The sequence below is a fragment of the Pipistrellus kuhlii genome, unplaced genomic scaffold (genome assembly GCF_014108245.1).
Source record: "Pipistrellus kuhlii isolate mPipKuh1 unplaced genomic scaffold, mPipKuh1.p scaffold_m20_p_2, whole genome shotgun sequence".
Classification (NCBI taxonomy): Eukaryota; Metazoa; Chordata; class Mammalia; order Chiroptera; family Vespertilionidae; genus Pipistrellus; species Pipistrellus kuhlii.
Genome location: NW_023425515.1, coordinates 8,635,659 through 8,655,507, shown reverse-complemented (window position 1 = coordinate 8,655,507; position 19,849 = coordinate 8,635,659).

The window sequence follows — 19,849 nt, the reverse complement described above, 5'->3', positions numbered from 1 at the left end:
AACATCCAGTAAAGTTTTAGACTCTCTATGCATATTGTTAAATTAATGATGAATAACTTTGACCGAAAGAATCGTTTTCATTAAATATGTGTTAAAAGTTTACCCTTTCAGAAGATGAAATAACATCTTCTGCATAATAAGCTCAAAAATCAGTAATATCTCATTTTAATACTCTAATCAGTTTTTGTCCAGTGACTATAAAGAAGTGTATAGATTTAAAGAATGAAAGTAAAAATCTGTATTTTAAATATTTCAGGAGGCACAACGTCTGTGTGTGTGTGTGTGTGTGTGTGTGTGTGTGTGTGTTTTCTAACAGGGGAAATAAGATTACCCCTAACAGGAGTAATATTAGCTCCCAGCAGGCATTTTATGAAGTTTCATAATTTTTAAATAAATTGTTATTGATTTCAGAGAGAGGGAGAGAGAGAGAAAACATCTATGATGAGAGAGAATTGTTGATCAGCTGCCTTCTCCACACCCCCTACTGCAACCCAGGCAATGTGCCCTGACTAGGAATTGAACCGAGACCTCCTGGTTCATAGGTTGATGCCCAGCGTTAAGGCGGAAATGATTTTTTTCCAATTGTATTGTTGGGCCCCATGATGGAACTTGACATTTTAACAATTAATTTTTCCAGGTAAAAATAATTTTTGTTCATTTCTAATAGGAAGAGAATGATTTGCTTAGCATTATAAAAAGCCAAGAAAGAATGGATTTCTTCTGGCCTATGAAAACACAGAACTCAAAAAACTCAATGTCACCTCAGCAGACAGTGGAGTGTTAATCAATGCAACTGCTCATAACTCACAAATACCCACATGTGTGCAATGGTTTCACTTCCTTTATTTTTTCTGTTTCCTGATTGTTTCCTTCATAGAAATTTTTATTCATGGATGTCATCAGATACTATGTCATCAATGGTTACATTCCTAGAGTAAATTCAACTGGTTATCCATTATACCAAAAGCTAGAGCATTCTATAGATGTCCCCGTTCACTTTCTCAAACACCCACTTCTTACTCCTTTTTGGATTTGGAATATGCGTGTCTGACATGAAACCAATTTTAACTTTTTATCCTTTGTTCAGTGGTGCGCAGGGGCCAGTTTACAATACAATGAGCTTATCTCTCACTCCTTTCCAATTCCCCACATTGAGTCCCATTTGCAGGGCATGTGCTCACATGCTGCCAGCATTCTTCTGCAACAGATGCAGAGTAGAGGTGAGCTATAAACAAAGAGCAACCTACAGTGAGTGTCCAGTCTTTCTCAGGCTTCCTTTGTACTTGCTTCTATAACTGTCATACACTGCTCTCTCACACTGTCTTGAAAGCAGGTTAAGTAAAAATACTGTGGTGTGGTGTGTTTTTTTCTGTCCAGTTAAAAATATATTTGGAATACTATTTTTATTTGCTCAATATAGGGTTTATTTACATAAGTTCAGAAATGTTCCATATTTAGTTCTAAATTAGTGTTGTATTTTTTTTAATATGAAAGCAGAATTTAACAGGGAGCTTCCTGGGTGAAATTTGAAACTATCCCCATACATGGAGGGCAATCAGAGACCAAAAAAAAGAGGCAGACCATTTCAGATTTGTAGGTAGGTAGATGGTTGGGTGGATGGATGGATGGATGGATGGATGAATGGATAAATAATTGGTATATAGGCAGTAAGTGATGGACAGATAAACAAGATAGATGATGATAGATAGATTGATAGATAGATTGATAGATAGATAATAGATAGATGATAGATAGATAGATGATAGATAGATAGATAGATAGATAGATAGATAGATAGATAGAGATCTGTAATTCAAGTTGGTCCACATCCAAGCTTCACATAAATCACAGGATATTATTTTTTCAAAATTATCTTTATCTTTCATTATGCAGCGACCCCTGGACACAAAGATGAGGAAATGGTAGATACTATCCTTAAAGAGTTCATAGTCTAAGAAAGAAAAGAATTATTATACTATCACAGACCAAAGGTAACAAACGGGAGAAAAAAAGCAGGCTTCCATAATACTGCTATTATAAAATACCATTTATCATATATTAATATTTAAATCTCTATATCTGAAATTTCCAGGCTGACTGAGGAGGGGTTACCTTCTCAGTGTTTTAGCTAAGTCGAGGGCAGTAGGTGTGGGTGGTGAGGATGTATACAGACAGCACAGGAGCCCAGGAAGCCACCTCATTCAGTGTATTGCCCAAAGATTTGGGCCAGACCATCCTTGGTTTGACTCTTATCTCTGGCACATAAGAACTTTGAATGTTTGGGAAAGTTAATTACAGTTCAATAACCACATACTGCTGCTGGCCTCAATCTTCTTATTCCCAACTTGAAAAACATACAGCCCCTTATATAAACTAAACATTTTTTTCTATCAAAATTCTGTTGTGTTTTAATTAAAACTAATATTTTCCAGTGTTACCTAGATGCTGGGCATTGTTTAAGGACCTATAGCATTTTCTCATTTAAAACTTAGCAAACCTATGTCTAATTTCCACTTCACTCTTGAGAAAACTGACACAGTGAGAGGTAAGGCAAAATACCAGAAGCCCCAGAGATGACTGGTGGTGGATTTTAAATTCAAACCCAGATGTCCAGACTGAAGAGCCTGCACTCGAAACCACCTCATTAGAGTCCTCTAGTAGTTCCCATTTTTGTTAATGCATTTGACTCTATAGTAGATCAAATATTTGCTCCAGAAGTGACATTTAAAAGCCTTAGCCACTTTTAAGCATGGCTAGTTCTAAGTATATACTTTTCAAAGCAAATAATCTGAGGAATTAACTACCAATTGGCTCAAGAACATGGATATTCATTTGCCTCTCAGCATAACCATTATGGCTTGTTGCAGTTTAGGTTCTTACAAGGGTATTTCTTGGATCACATGATCTCACACATCTAAAGGAAATAATGAACAACATAAACAGACCCAGAGAAAGAGAACCAGCGATCAGACTCTCAAACCTCAGAGGGAAAGTAAGGGAGGATGGGGGTAAGCGGAAGAGATCAAGCAAAGGACTTGTGTGCATACATATGGGCCTAGCCAGTGGCCATAGACAATAGGGGTTTGAGGGGAGGGGCATATCTAGGGAGCGGTTTGGGATGGGAATGGGGGAATAAGGACAATTATGTGAGACCATAATCAATCAATCAATCAATCAATCAATAATAAAAAATAAAAAAGAACATGGATAAGTTTCAGAACTACTTAATGAATTTACTGAAGGATACACACACATATACATACACACACACACACACACACACACACACACACATTATGATCAAATTTATAAGACTTCCAAGAATATGAAGACTGAAGTCAAAAATAGTACTTCTGTGTGTAGAGTATTGGAATGTTGACTGAAAGAACACAGAGATTTTTTTCAAGTGATGAAAATGTTTCCCATGTTACTTTTGTGGTGGTTACATGGATATATCCAATTGTCAAAGTTAATAAGTTGAAATTTTTTTAATTTTTTTATTATTTATGCTTTTTACTACAAAATAAAAATAATTAAAATGAGAACTGCAAAAGCACTTATACTATAACTTCATTTGTGCATAAGGATAATACACATATGCCCATGTATTTCAATCAATTTCTCCACCTTATGTAAGTCTTCCATGAGGCGTAGGGAGGAAGGACTGTACTGGGTGCTATGGGACATTAAAAAATCCCTGGCTTCTACCCCAGCTGTGACAACCAAACATTTCTTAAGACAGTTGCTAAATATCTCCTAGGTTGGGGATGGGGAGACCAATATGGTTGAGAACCACTGACCTATATATAACCATACACACAAACACAAGAAGCAGTATCTGAAATAACATTTAACAAAATGAGTGCAATGGTTGCCTTTGGATAATAAAAATGCAGATACCATAATTTACCTTCGTATTTATATATATATATATACACTAGAGGCCCAGTGCATGAATTCATGCACCAGTGGAGTCCCTTGGCCTGGCCTATGTGATCAAGCTGAAACCAGCTCTCTGACATCCCCCAAGGGATCCTGGATTGTGAGAGGGTGCAAGTCAGGCTGAGGGACCCCACCAGTACACAACAGGGGCTGGAAAGGGATGTGGGAGGTTAACCAGCCAGGGAGGGACTGTGGGAGGGCTCCAGGGCGTGGCCAGCCTGTCTTACTCAGTCCTAATCAGCCAAACCCCAGCAGCAAGCTAACCTACCAGTCAGAGCGTCTGCCTCTAGGTGGTCAGTGCATGTCATAGCAACTAGTCAACCAGTTGACTATCTGTCCCCTGGTGGCCAGTGTATGTCATAACGAGCAGTTGAGTGGCCTTAGCATATCATTAGCTTATTACACTTTGATTGGTTGAATGGACAACTGGACACTTAGCATATTATGCTTTTATTATATAGGATAAAATCATGTCTGCCTGAATGAGTTTTTAATACAGATGCTTTTGCAGACATACTTTTATTTTTTATTTAAATATAAAGCACAAGTAATAAAAAAATCATAAATCTTAACAACTCAGTTGATTAATGTTAATAAAACATATGCATACACACATAATCAGCATATATCCTTTTGCCCACAGCTACTTTTAAAGCTAAACGTCTTTAAAACTAACACTACCTTTTATGGGAAGGTTCAAACTCAGCCCACTTCTCCATTATTCCTTTGTCTCCCCCTGACTGCTGCCCACTTGTCCTTGGATGGAGGTGATTGTGGCGGGCACTGGCGGGAGCCAGGATTTGGTGGGACTGAGGCTGGCAGTCTTCACAGCAACTGGCAGGAGCAAACACCAGAGAACCAAGCCAGGGACAGTGCAGCTCTGACGCAAACCTGGAGACGAGGAGAAGGTCTGGTGTGTCCCAAAGTCAGAGGGCTCAGAAGTGGGTTACAAAGCTGGAATTTGGCATGCTGGTCTTGGAGATAGAACAACTTAGGAATAAACAGGGCCGAGAGGGGGTGACCCAATGGGGCAGAGAGTGGGTGACCCACAGCCAATTAGTTAGAAATATTGACACTTGTTCTTAATTTTAAGAGGCATCTGACTACTTAGGAAATGAATGGTTTCTAACAAACAGAAAAGAACTATTCCACTGCGCCTCAGCAAAGACCTGACATGAGCCTGGGCCCTCTGCCCCAACACAGTATGGTCTCTCTAATTCAGTGGTTCTCAACTATTATAAATCATAATGTAAATATCTGTGTTTTCTGATGGTCTTAGGCTCTCAACCTGTGGGTCTTGACTACCAGAGTCACCTAACACTATCAAAAAACATAGATATTTGCATTACGATTCATAACAGTAGCAAAATTACAGTTATGAAGTAGCAACGAAAATAATTTATGGTTAGGGGTCACCATAACATGAGGAACTGGGTCGTGGCATTAGGAAGGTTGAGAACCACTGTTCTAATTGCATTCTGCATGTGTCCAGCCAGCCCTAACCTTTTATGTTCATTGTACATTTCTTGCTCTGAGCTCATGTCTGAGCCCTCAAGACAGACTTGGACTTCCTGATTCAGTGTTCTATTTCTTGCAACACACCTGTCCCCTCCTCTGGCACTTTTCCCCTGATCTAACTTCATCCCTGGGACTTATCTATGAAACCAAATGAAAATGCAGCATATGACAGACACTATACCACTATGATCATCCATATACAATTTAGTGAATATTAACTGAATAAACATGTCCAGAGGAAATGTGGTAAAAAACTAGTCTGTAAAGGCGCCACAGTAAAGATTGTTGACTTGGGATATTTTATTTTTGGTGTAGTACAAGTTCTTAGAAAGTGAGCATTAAGTTGGAATATTATAATTTCTGAAGACAGTACTGCAATCAGTTGGACATAATACAAACACAGTGAAGTTTTATTTATTATAATTATCTAAAGGCAAATTTACATAAATGGTACTGAAAATGTGATGTTTCATTTCTTAGCTCACCCAAATAAACACATGGAATCACAAAATGAAACTCTAATTCTCCCTTCATTTCCAATGATCAACATGAACAAGTTTTAATTGGGCAATTTCTCATTTGCAGATGTTTCAAATGTTTAGTTCATTAACTCAAATGGTTTTATCTAGCCAATATAATTTATAAAAGTGTTATTTTTAACAGCAGATAGGAATTTGGTAATAGTTTAGTATAGTGAGCCCAAAATTAATTTAAAAAGTCAATCTAAAAAGACATTTAAATTTACTATCTTTCTGTTTTTAACAAATGCAAACTTCTTAAAAACTGATTCAAAACTAGTGTGGATAAACTGGAAAATGCTTTTACATTCTTACTCCAATTTCAAAATAATCATTTTCCTTTTTCCTTTTTTTAATATACATATTTTTAAATTTACTTCAAAGTGGAAGGCAGAGGGAGAGAGAGAGAGATAGAAATATCAATGATAAATTATTGATAGGCTGCCTCCTGCACATCCCCTCCTAGGGTCAAGTCCATAACCCGGCCATGTGCCCTGCCCACGAATTGAACATGGCCTCCCTGTTCATAGGCCAACACTCAACCACTGAGCAATACCAGTCAGGCTTTTCCTTTTCTCTTTACTATCAAAATCAAACTGTATTCTTTACTTACTGAGTCAAATTACATATGGGGGGGAAAAAAACTATCAAGGGCTTACAGTAAAGTTAGAATTTGTTTCTGCACTAAGTCTTTATTAAGGATCTTTAAAAAAATAAGTTTTTACATATCACAAGAAACTTTAGACTTGGAAATATGGAAATATTTTTTCCAAAAAATGAGAAATCAGATATAAAGTAGATGAATATAAATGCTAATTCAAATATGGAAATTATGCTTTTAAAAATCTTGTTGACTAGTGAGTATTTATGAAAGATTATTTAATATTTATAGAAATATGTGCTTTAAATTGACTAGTTCATTATGTGTATATTCATTCTTTACCATATTACAGCAAAGTAAATCTCTATTCTTTCAAAATAAGGTTTTGCTCCCTTAAATCCCAACTCCATGGAATGATTGCTGTTTGGATGACACTTTTTTCCTATAAAAATACAGAATTTTTTAAAACTCAAATGTTAAAATTTATCCTGATCAAACATTTAACCCTAAGCTCTATGAAGAAATGTCTTTTAAGGAGAATTTCTGTACTCACAAATGTTCCATTCTAGGTTATTTACATATGGACAAATTTTTCTTCACAAGGAAACCAGATCTGCCTAAGGAAATGTTTCAATAAAGTATTTTCTTCCAAAAGATCTTTCTACCATATAGAATAGACCATTCTAATCAAAGTTCAATATGTGTCTCTCTGTATGATTGGTGCAGTGCATGGACCTCATTCAAATGACAAGTATGTAGATTGCAAACAAGAGTCTTGAACCCATTTGGTCAAAATGAGAATTCCTTGGAGAAGTGATCTTTCACTCACATGCCTAACCTACCAAAGAAAGATAGGAATACGATGGGTTGACCTAATCATATAACAACAGCTGTAAGAGCTAACTACCATTTAAGGATGGCATATCACAACCCAGATCTTATTTATATCATCATTTTTCATTCTCTGAATAACCGCAGTATTATTAGCATTCTTGCATTGTAAAGCAAGAAAGGAAACTAAGAGAAGTTATGTACCCCAGTGCTCTCTGTGAGGAGTAAATCCAGAAATTAAAACTCAGATCTCTCCCTCCCAAGTCCACACTCTTAAGCATTGGCAATTGCCAATTATCAATGATTAACATATCATGTTTCAAATAGAATAAGTTGTTAGACTGCACACTTTGTCAAAATAAATAATACATAAGGAAATAGCTTAGGGTGACATTACTGTAAGTACTTTATATATATAAAATATTACTAGTGTTTACTGAGCACCACTTTCATATAATGTTTTCATTTATTCATTCACTCAATAAACATAAGCTAGTGGTTCTGTAAATTTCTTACTTGTCAGGCCGGAAAAATTAGTGCTCATTTCACTGATCAAAACAAAGGTTAATATAACATGTCTAATTTTAGCATTGCCTCACCTACAATCATGGCTATAGTTTCAGAATAGTGACATAATGAGACATAATAAATTAATCACCAAAATGTGGACATAATTTGGTTGTTGGGTGATCTTGAAAAATACAAGTAACATGCTGAAAGACATCATTTATAATGATTTTAAATACACATTTTGTATTTCCCTCTCCCCCTCTAAAATCTATTTACCTCTAGCGTAAAAGCTTGATATGTCCCATGCTTTCTCTGCTCATCTGATCTAAAGAGCCACAAAAGCATTCTCAATTCAGTTGTGTCCAGCCCAAGATAGTAATTGAAAATAGGATCTTGAGTTAATGTTTTCTCTCCTCACCGATTTCAGGCTTGCTTCATGCCGGAAACCACAGTAAGTTTTTTCCCCTGTTCATCTAGTATAATTTTCTCTCCTCCCATCTTCATGCCAAGCTTGCTAGTAGTTTTACACTTCCTCATGCAACTCAGCAACCCTGCTCCTAAGTCTTCACCCAAGAGAATGAAAAACCAATGTTCATGTAAGCCTTGTACACAAATGTTTATAGCAATGTTATTCATAATCACTAAAAACTGGAAACAACTTAGATGTCTTTCAGCAGGTGAGCAAATAAATACATTTCAGTACGTTCCCACAATGCAATACTATTCAAAACTAAAAAGGAACTAGGTTTGCACAAAAATATTGGTGAATTTTAATATGCTTTGCAAAGTAAAATAAGCCAGATGAAAAATGCAAACATAGAGTTTGCCTCTGTTTAGATGACATTCCAAAAAATGCAAAACTGTATGAATGGAAAAGAGATTGGTGGTTGCCACGGGTTGAAGATTGTGGGAAAGGGGACACTTAGGGCTTTCTTAAGGTGATGGAACAGTTTTGAATGGTGCTGGAATGGTGGATACCTGACTCTATGAAATCTACAGAACTATACATCACATACAGTGAATTTCACTGTGCATCAATTTTTAAAATATAGTTAATCAGGATGTCAAGGGAACACTAGACAGAATGCTCTGACAGATGAATATAACTGCTTGTATTATAAAACCTCACTGAAGGGTTAAAGAATAAAATGGCCTGAGTTACTTTAAAAATAGTGTTTTGACTTGATAGTATATGTCTGAAAACAAAAAGAACTGTGAACAACCATTTTACTCCCTCATTTCTTACACATTCAAAATTCTGAAACAACTTCATATTGTTGATAATGAGAGCTATATTTCTCACTGTAGGAGAAAGTTACAAATAAGAAAAAAAAAGAAGCTAGAATAAAATGGTGCTACTGGATTAAAGTTGTATGAATTAGTATGAATTTATGTTTATTTTAGTAAACAGAGAGATAGGAATAAACATAGATCTTGGCCCATACATGGGCTAGCAAACATAACATTTCTTCGTTTTATCCACTGAAAAGACCCAGAAACAGTGACACTCCAGTAGCAATGAGCCCACCTGGCTCCAGGTACTGGTGTTTATATACTTTTTAATATATTTTTATTGATTTCAGAGAGGAAAGGATAGGGAGAGAGAAACATCGATGAGAGCAAATCACCTATTGGCCACCTCCTGTACTCCCCTCACTGAGAACTGAGCACCCAACCCAGGCATGGGCCCTCACCAAGAATTAAACCATGACCTCCTGGTTCATAGGTCAACACTCAACCCGAGTCACACCAGCCTCTCCAGGTACTCCTTTTTTAATGTCATTCTTCATCAAAAGAGGAATGGTTGACTAGCTCCAGAGCAAGAAAAAGACAAGATGCCCTTGCAGAATTTGTAGTCTCAGAAAATGAGTAAGTGCTCAAAACAAATAGATAAGCTCAAATCAAAGGGACACAGGAGCTGACCTAGAGAAGCCGCCAATGGCAAAAGCTGTAACCAAGTAAGCAAAAAATAAATAAATAAATAAATAAATAAATAAATAAATAAATATTGAATTATTTATCGCAGAATAAAATAAACATTCAAGATGCTACCTTAATATAAGAAATGAATGACTGAAATAATAAGCAGATAGAAAAGGGACAACTTTTCCTTACCAAAAAATCCAATTCACAAATGTAGAAGAAATGAGGAAAATAGAAAAATCATTAAAATGCAATAATTGCTTCAGGCATGATCTACTCCTGAGTGCTTAAATTAGTGGGAGAAATTTAACAAGAAGAGGATATGTATATAGCCTCAAAGTATCTCCCAAAAAATATTTAATTACGGTGATGGATTTAACTATGTCCACAAATTCGGTGCTATTTCTCCCTTCAGGAGGTAGAGTTGGATTCCCCTCCCAGTAGCATGGCTAGCCTGAGTTACCGTCTTCTAACATAAAGAGCAGCAGTCGGCTACTTTTACTGGCACACACATGGGAACAGTTTTATGAATTGTCTGTCTGCTTTCTTGCTACATAGCAGAGTTCAGGCATTTGATAGAGACGATATGGCTCACAAAGCCTGAAATATTTACTACATTGGCTTATTTTGGGCAGAAAACGTTTGCAGACCTCTGAGAGTATGGAGAGAGGAAAAAAGCAGCTTTACAACGGATATTACTGGCAGAACTCTCCTTATCCAAGTGAGCAAGGTTGGCAATGGTAAATGGTAATTCAGGCTGATACAGGGAATGCACTGATATGATACCAAGAGCAGTGCATACTGCCTCTCTGCTATTCTTCCCCAAAACCCATAATCAGTAGTCATTAACAGTGTCAAGGCTACGAAAGACAAGGATATATGGAGAATCTCACAGGTTGGAGGAAATCAAGAAATCATAAATGGAATCTGGAACAGGATGGGAAAACCTGTAAACTCTGAGTAAATATAAGAATAATTTAGTTTAAAATATTTTTAAAGTAGTCAATATTATAACAATATTAATTTCTTAATCTTGATATTATGTGTAATATTAACATCAGGGGAAGCTGAGTCAAGGGTATCAGGGGACTCTGGGTTTTATGGTTGCAACTCTCTGTAAGTCTAAAATTATTTAAAAATAAAAAAAAGTTTTTCAAAAGGAAAGGACATGGCTTAGGGAGCATGAGCTTAAGACTAGTTAAGGAGCAAGCAAAAAGTACCTACATGGTACTTTGTGGCTCATGACCTAATGGGGGATTATAGGCATAGAGATGCTATGGTCTTCAAGTACAGATGCCCATCGGTGGCTGTAAAAGGAAGCAGATCAAAGAAAAAGCAAGAGCAGATCAAATCTGCTAAAATTATTGGAGCCAGGTGCACTCTCCTGGATTCCCAAGTTTACCAGCCAAAGAATTCATTTTTACTGCGTAGGAAAAAGGCAGTCAGAGCCCTGCTATAGTATCCTATTACAACAACAAGCTATTCAAGTGGGGGAGAACTTGACCATTGCTCATTGGCTGTCATCACTCAGCTATGATGAAAGATTATGGAAAATAGTTATTTGAGGACACAGATACAAAAAGGCCAAATAGGATTAAAAATTTTGATCGACTAGACCAATGGTTGGCACACCGCAGCTTGCAAGCCACATTAGGCCCTTTGGCCCCTTGAGTGTGGCTCAGCGTTAGAACTGCTTCTTCAAAATAGACTTGCCCATGCTGAAAACCGACTTCTGTGCATGGACCATACATGATATTTTGTGGAAGAGCCACACTCAAGGGGCCAAAGAGCTGCATGTGGCTCACGAGCCATGCTTTGCCAACCACTGGACTAGACCAGAGCTCAATGTCAGGTTGAGGATATAAGAGAGAGGAAACTCATCTGTACGAACATAATTATGGGTCAAACTATGTGTATACCTAGCATTACGACTATGACTTCCTGTTGCTTTACCTGAGGAATGGGTATGATAAACTTTCTTGCAGTGATGTTGTGAAGGTGCTAAATGAATTCACATATGCAAAAGCACTTGAGAATTCTTGATTTACTGTTAGCGTTATCAGACTATATACACATAAGATTATTCCTGATGTTCTTCATTTAGCCACTTTCTAGAGGTTTAAGACTTTATAATACCCACTCATCCATATAAAGAACCAATTATAATGCTATTGGAAAGACAGGCAGGAGCTGTGGATATAGGAACCATGTCTTATATACACAAAGGCAGATTAGGTTAGACTCAGTAATAGTTTATCTGCAATAATTCCTATGTGGGGTTTTTTGGTTTTTTTTTTAAGCTTTCCTAAAGTGACATTGACGGTGAACAGCAGATACTTACAACGTATTGTACAATCTGTGGATGTTGGACATAAGTTTGCCTCCACAAAGCCATCACTGACAATGAACATATACATCATCCTCCCAAAGCTCATGTCCTTTTGCAATCTCTCCACTCCCTGCTTCCTGCTCCCACCCTCGGGCAAACACTGATCCTTATATGCTTTGACCCAAAACATGAGGTTCCAGGGACATATGGCTTTGCCTTTAAGCAAAAATTAGCCTTCATTGAGCTCAAGTTGCCTCCTCTGGTTTTTAACATGATACATGAACCTACATCTACTAGCATAGTGTGAAGTGTGTGTGAGGAAGAGAAAGAAGAGAGATTCCCCACATAATAGTAAATTATGTGATGCCTCTTTTCTAATACCAAATATATACAGAACTACTGTGGGGTTTCTAAGACAAGTAACCTGTGTGCAGCCTGGGTGGGAAGTCAGCTTGTTTGTGTGGCAATTTGAGATAACTGCACCTGCCACTCAGCCTGTCACTCTGTTTGTATTATCAGTATCATGACATCTTGGCATTTCTTTTCACAATCTGTGTTTCTTTCACCTTTTTTTTTTAAAAAAAATGAGAAACTGCAATAGTGTTATCCACTCATGAAAAGTACAACTTTTAATTTCTGATTCAATGATCATGGGGGGGAAATATATAGTGTCTATTCTTCTGGTAGAAATTACTTCTAAATTCTGATTGAAAAATAAAATGAGCTTAGGGATAACAAAAAGCAAGGCTTCGACACAAAAGACATTTATAGTGCTTTTTATCTTTTCTAAATAACCACAAAACAACATAATAGTTTTAATTGCATGTTTTTATTCCTATATTTTGCAAAATAGAATTCTGTATCATTTTTCCATGACTCTATAGGCTGTAACCTCATGCTGCTTCAAAATGGAAAGCCCTGAATCAGTACCTCTATAGATGCAGCTTTTCTCCCACTACATCAAAGATGGCAGTAAATGTTTGGTCTCATTCTCCCTATGACTAATTCTCTTTTCAACATTGTACCTGAAGTTAGTTTCTGTGGACAACTATCTATATTTTTTATAAATATAATTTCATTAACTTTTATATTTATAACTTTCATCTACTTCAAAAATCTGTTACAAAGGCAGAAGGGTTTTGTTTTTTTTAATGACCTTTGACATAATAAACTTGGGTTTAAATTTCATCTCCTCTACTTAAAAGCTCCACATCCTCAACTACGTGGTTAACTTATTTTTTAAGTAAAGTTGACATACAATAGTATATTCGCTTCAGGTGTACGAGCTGGTGGTTCAACATTCATACACCTTATGATGGTCACAACAGTAACGATCTGTCACTGGGTTAAGTTATTACATCATTGACTATACTAGAGGCCCAATGCATGAAGATTCATGCAAGAATGGGCCTTCCTTCCCCTGGCTGCCAGCACTGCCTTTTCTCTGTCCCAGAGTTGCCTTTCTGCATTGCCATGATAACCAGAGGCCCAGAGCAGCTGGGACAGTGCCAAATGCCTGCATCGTTGCCATGCTGATAACGCAAGCATCCCACCCCCAGCCACTTGGCACCTGAGTATGCAAATTAACCCGCCAGCTTTCTTGGGTTAATTTGCATGCTTACTCCTGATTGGCTGGTGGGTGTCGTGAAGATATGGTCAATTTGCATCTTTCTCTTTTCTTAGTGTATATCCCCTGTGCTATACACTATATCCTGTGGCTCATTTAATTTATAGCTGGTAATGTGTACCTCTTATCCCCTTTCTCCTTTTTCACTTACCCCACCCCTTACTAAAAGTGGTCCCCAGCCAAAGAATGCAGGTGACCTCAAGCAACTAGAATCAGGAAGCAAAGAGATTGGAAGTGAGTCCTTTTGGTCTGGGCCTAGTGAAAGCTGTGTGGTATTGATGATCTATAGAACTGGAACTCCATAAATCTGTATTCTTTTTTTTTTTTTTAAACTACATGCTTTTTGAAATATATTGGGGTGACATTGGTCAACATGAACATTTAGGTCTTAAGTGTGGGTTGCTATGTGGGTTGATCTGTATATTGCATCATATGCCCACTACCCATTCTAATTTTCACCCATATAATTTTCACCCTTTCCCTCCCTCAACCTCTTCCCTCTGGCAACTACTACACTGCTGTTTGTATCACAACTTTCAGTTTTATATCCCACATATGAATGAAATCTATGATTTTTAGCTTCTTCTAACTGACTTATTTCACTTGGCATAATGTCCTCGAGGTCCATCCATGTTGTTGCAAATAGCCCCATTTCAGCCTTTCTTGTGGCTGAGTAGTATTCCAATATGTATGATGATGCTTAACTTTTCTGAGCCTCGATTTTCTCTTCTGTAAAATATAGAACCTTCAGCAGAGAGTAGCTGTGATGTTTACGTGAGAAAATGTATTTGAAGCAGTAACCAATGCCACCTAGGAAACGATCAGTAAATGTTTATTCTACTATTCCTCAAATCATGGCCCCAGTTATAATTACTGGTTATGAATTGGAGGAAGAAAAAGAGAAGCAAGATTTATATTCAGATGTCATCGCAGACTCCTACTAGAGACAAAAATTCAGGCGATTCTTTACTCTTTTTAACACTGAAAATGTTAGCAAAAAAAAACAAACACACAAACAGAAAATCGAAAACTCTCTGTATTGAATTATTTTAAGTTTTAAAGGAGGTCTGCAAGTGTTTGTCTCAATGGACTAATAGGAGCGACTATATGCATAAGTTTCTGTGTCATGCCACTTATAAGCATTCTGCAAAAGGAAGCCTGGGTGCAAAGTCTGTTTAATATAGTCTCTTGTGCTGTCTCTCTCCCCTGCTGGGAATGGGCTGTAATGAGCGGGCACAAGAAAGTATCAAATAATTATAAGTCTGCAGGATCCAGCTTCTTATTCATCGCCAGCAGATGTGTTATCTGAAAGTATAATTTTGATGCCACCTCCAGTGCAGCAGCTGAATAAGTATTTCTGGCTTTATAGGTAGGAAGCTCACAGATCACAGGGTACAGAGCCTGCCCTGCTGGGGTTGCTGCGAATTGAACTATAACACCTGTGTAAAGAATATAATGCTGTACAGTGCATTCTTTAATTTTTCATTTTAAGGTAAGCGGTTACACTAACTTTAAAATGTGCTGCCACATACTCAGAGAAGGAAACTTTATGGCATATTTTCTGTACATCATTTGTGTAAATATAAAATATTTGAGCTTCAACTCTCAAAAGATGTTCCAATGAACTTATTTAGGGCCAGCAAACTAATTTAGAAACATTACAATAGTTGCTGAAAGAATTTATTAGGCCCTAAACTTGAGATATTGGGATGAAAGAGAGACGGAGGATTTGACAAATACTTTGAGAAGTCAAACATGTGGAATGATGGAAATGATGGAGATCAGATGAGGAAATATCTTAAGTCTAAATGATTATCAGATCGTGTTTATTAGTGTTATACACTGAGTGGCCAGATTATTATGATCTCTGAATGAATAATAATCTGGCTACTAAGTGTAAATCCTATATAATAAAAGGCTAATATGTAAATTGCCCCCTCAACCAAGAGTTCAACCAGCAAGCAGGTCAAACACACACAGGCACTGAGTGGCCAGATTATTATCATTCAGAGATCATAATAATCTGGCCATTCAGTGTATTCCAAGGCACTGAAAATTATTCACAATAGTAGGATTTCTATAGCTTGTTTGTTTTTATACTTAAGAGAATTTTATAGAGCTATCCCTAAGTTATTACAAAGCTATTATAAAGAGCATAAACAAAACTTGAATCCATGAACTTCCAGATGGCTGTTCTCAGTTATAACTATTGATCTTTACTCAGTGTTAGTTAAATGATTATATTTCTCATCAGCCAATGTGGAAATGGAGAAAGAACAAAACAACAGTCACTTTCTAAACATTTCTCTAACGAAGACATACAAACGGCCAACAGGTTTGTGAAAAAATTTTCAGCACTAATCATCAGGGAAATGCCATTGAAAATCACAGTGAGATGTCACCACATACCTGTAAAGATGACTAGTACCAAAAGATAACAAGTATTGTTAGTGAGATGTAGAGAAATTGGAAACCTTGCACAATGCTGGTTGGAATGCAAAATGGTGCAGCACTATGGAAAACAGTATGGAGGCTGCTCAAAAATTAAAACTAGGACTACATATGATCCATCAATTCCACTTCTGAGTACATATCCAGAAGAATTGAAATAAGGATCTCAAAGAATATTAGAACTCTAAGATCATTGCAGCATTATTCACAATAGACAAGATGTGGAAACAATCTAAATGTCTATCAATGGATGAATGGGTAAAGAAAATGTGAGATAGATATAAACATATATAATGGAATACTATAACCCTTTTAAAAGTAAGGAAATTCTGCCACATGAAACAACATGGATGAAGCTGAAGAACACTAAACTACGTAAAATAAGCCAGTCTTGGAAAGGCAAATACTGCATTATTCTATTCATTTGAAGAATCTAAAGTGGTTCAATTCATAGAATCAGATTGTGAAATCAATGCTTGCCAGGGGCTATGAGAAGAGAAAAGGGGGAGTTACTGATCAACAGGCATAAAGTTTCAGTCAAGGAAAACAAATAGCTTAGAGTTCTGCTGTATAACATTGTATCCACATTATAAACAACAAGGTATTGAACATTTGAAATTAATTAACATTAAGAGGGCAGATCTTATGTTAATTATTCTTACCACAGTAAAAGTAAAATAAACTAAAATAATAAAATAAAATATAAAATGCTATTTTCTTTCCTTTTACTTTAGGACAAGAAGATAAAAGGTGAAAAGTCTTGACCCAATTATGTGTCTTTGCCCCAAATCTCCCCTGAATACAAACTTTTCTTTAATGAAGTCCTATAGTGACCATGGAACTGGAGTACATTACCTTTCTTCATAGAAGAAATAGAGATGTCCTAACCGGTTTGGCTCAGTGGATGGAGCGTCAGCCTGCGGACTCAGGAGTCTCAGGTTCGATTCTGGTCAAGGACATGTACCTTGGTTGTGGCACATCCCCAGTAGGGGGTGTGCAAAAGGCAGATGATTGATGTTTCTCTCTCATCGGTGTTTCTAACTCTCTATCCCTCTCCTTTCCTCTCTGTAAAACAATAAAATATATCATGATGTCAAAACAAGCAATAGGAAAATCATTTGGGCAAAAAATAAAAAAGGATCCCAAGGTCAAATTTATAGGAAATGTTCCTTTATTAACTTTTGGTCAAGAATATGTTTGTATATTTTCAGCCGGGACCGGTTTGGCTCAATGGATAGAGCGTCGGCTTGGGGACTGAAGGGACCCGGGTTCGATTCCGGTCAGGGGCATGTACCTTGGTTGTGGGCGCATCCCCGGTAGGGGGTGTGCAAGAGGCAGCTGATCGATGACTCTCTCTCATCGATGTTTCTAACTCTCTATCTCTCTCCCTTCCTCTCTGTACAAAATCAATAAAATATATATTTAAAAAAAAAAAAAAAAAAGAATATGTTTGTATATTTTCAGAAAACAACTCCAAGACCATGTGGATTCTGGCAAGAGAGAGGAATTGACAGGACTACTCCAACCATGAAGACAGAAGAGAAGCAGTCCAGAGATGGAAGACTCTGACGACGCCTTGCCATAATAGCAGTCAGCAGCTGTGTCTCACTGCAGGTTGCCCATGACCAAACCAGAGAGGGTTGGACCTGCATTACCACCATTTGCCCACCATCCAGAACTGAAATATCATTGTTGACATGTACACATAAGGAACTGTTTGACTTTGAAATTGGGTCTCAAAAGAACTGGTATCCCAGAAAGAAATTCTCTACAGACTGATTCATATGCCTTTCAGCATAATGATTATTGCTTGTCTCATTTTTTATTCTTATAAGTATATATCCAGTAGGACATGATCTCATTCATCTAGGGGAAATGGTGAACAACATAGACTGATGAACAAGAACAGACCCAGAGATAAGGAGCCATGGGTCAGACTATTGAATTTCAAAGGGAGGGTGGGGATAAAAGGGAGAGATCAGCCAAAGGACTTATGTGCATACATATGAGCCTAACCAGTGGTCGAGGACAATAGGGAGAGGCATGAGTAGGGGGAGGCATGAGTAGGGGTGGGGGATTGGAATGGGAGGTTGAGGACAAATATGTGATACCTTAATCAATAAATAAATTTAAAAAATAAATAAAAAATAATTTTTTTAAAGAGAGTTGTGCCAGCGTAGTGTTGGTTAGTTGTTCAGCACCAACACACATTTCTGCCTGAATTGTCAACAGCTCAAATCTTGGCCAAAGTATCTATATGCATATTTTATCCTGAACCCTGCCCAAAAACAGAGCTCTAATCTCAGGGAGCATGTCTGATAGATATAAACATATATAATGGAATACTATAACCCTTTTAAAAGTAAGGAAATTCTGCCACATGAAACAACATGGATGAAGCTGAAGAACACTAAACTACGTAAAATAAGCCAGTCTTGGAAAGGCAAATACTGCATTCATAGGTCAATGCTCACTGAACCATGCTGGGCTTCTTTTTTCAAAGATCCTCCTACTACTGAGCTACTTTGGGACACACACACACACACACACACACACACACACACACACCTAAGCTACCTGAAGTATAAATAATAGTTACCTCAACTGTCATGTAAGTTGATGAAGTAATAAAATATATTGCAAAGCTTATGTTTTTTAAAATAAAAGTTTTGTTAAATCATCATGAATAAAAGCACTATAACCCATATTCCAACTTTTTCAGAATTTTAAAATTGTTTTCAAATAATTCAAAATGCCTATAAACTATATAAACTGTATAAAAGATAAAGAACTTGCATTCTGAAACAAGACAGACCTAGGTCAATGAGAATGCTTCTTCCTAGAACTTGAAATCAAATAAAGTTGTGAAGAAACTTCACATTTAAACTTCTGAGTCACGCTGACTGTCACAAAATGTTATAGTTATTATAGAATGCTGGAATATTTGTTTATTTCCACAAATAATATCTCACTTACTATAAAAACAAACTTTATATCCTCAATTCTGAGGTTTTTTACATTGCAAATGAATGTATGGAATTCAATGAGATTATTATTACTTTCATAAGTGTTACATCTGTAGCTCAATTAAAAGCAAAATTACCTAAGCACCTTTCAACAATACAAACATTCTCAAGTTGTGCACACAAAGATAAGCATCCATGAAGCAATCAGCATTTCAGAGAGGTGCTTCAAGGGGGTAAAAACAAAACAATAATCAAGAAAAGCAATTTAAAAATGAGAAGGAATGACAAGCTAGAAAACTGCCTTCTAAAACTCAAGAGCAGGCACTCCCAGGTTTGTTTTTGCATGCATATTTGAAGTCTTTCTTCCTGATTGTTTCTACATTTTTTATTAATAACTTATTTCCTTCATTGTTCAATTTATTTTCCTCAAGTCATCACACTGAAGTATTGTTTTCAAAACGAGCTTCATCATTAAGCTCACAAATAAAGGAAAATAGCACAAGACTGCCATTCATCCAAATGTAATCTTGGAAGGTTTGCTTACGTGTTTTATTTCCTCACCTGCCAGATGGTAGTGACAAGAAAAAAAATTTGAGATGTCATAAACTCAATTACAGCAGGCCACAGTGTGGG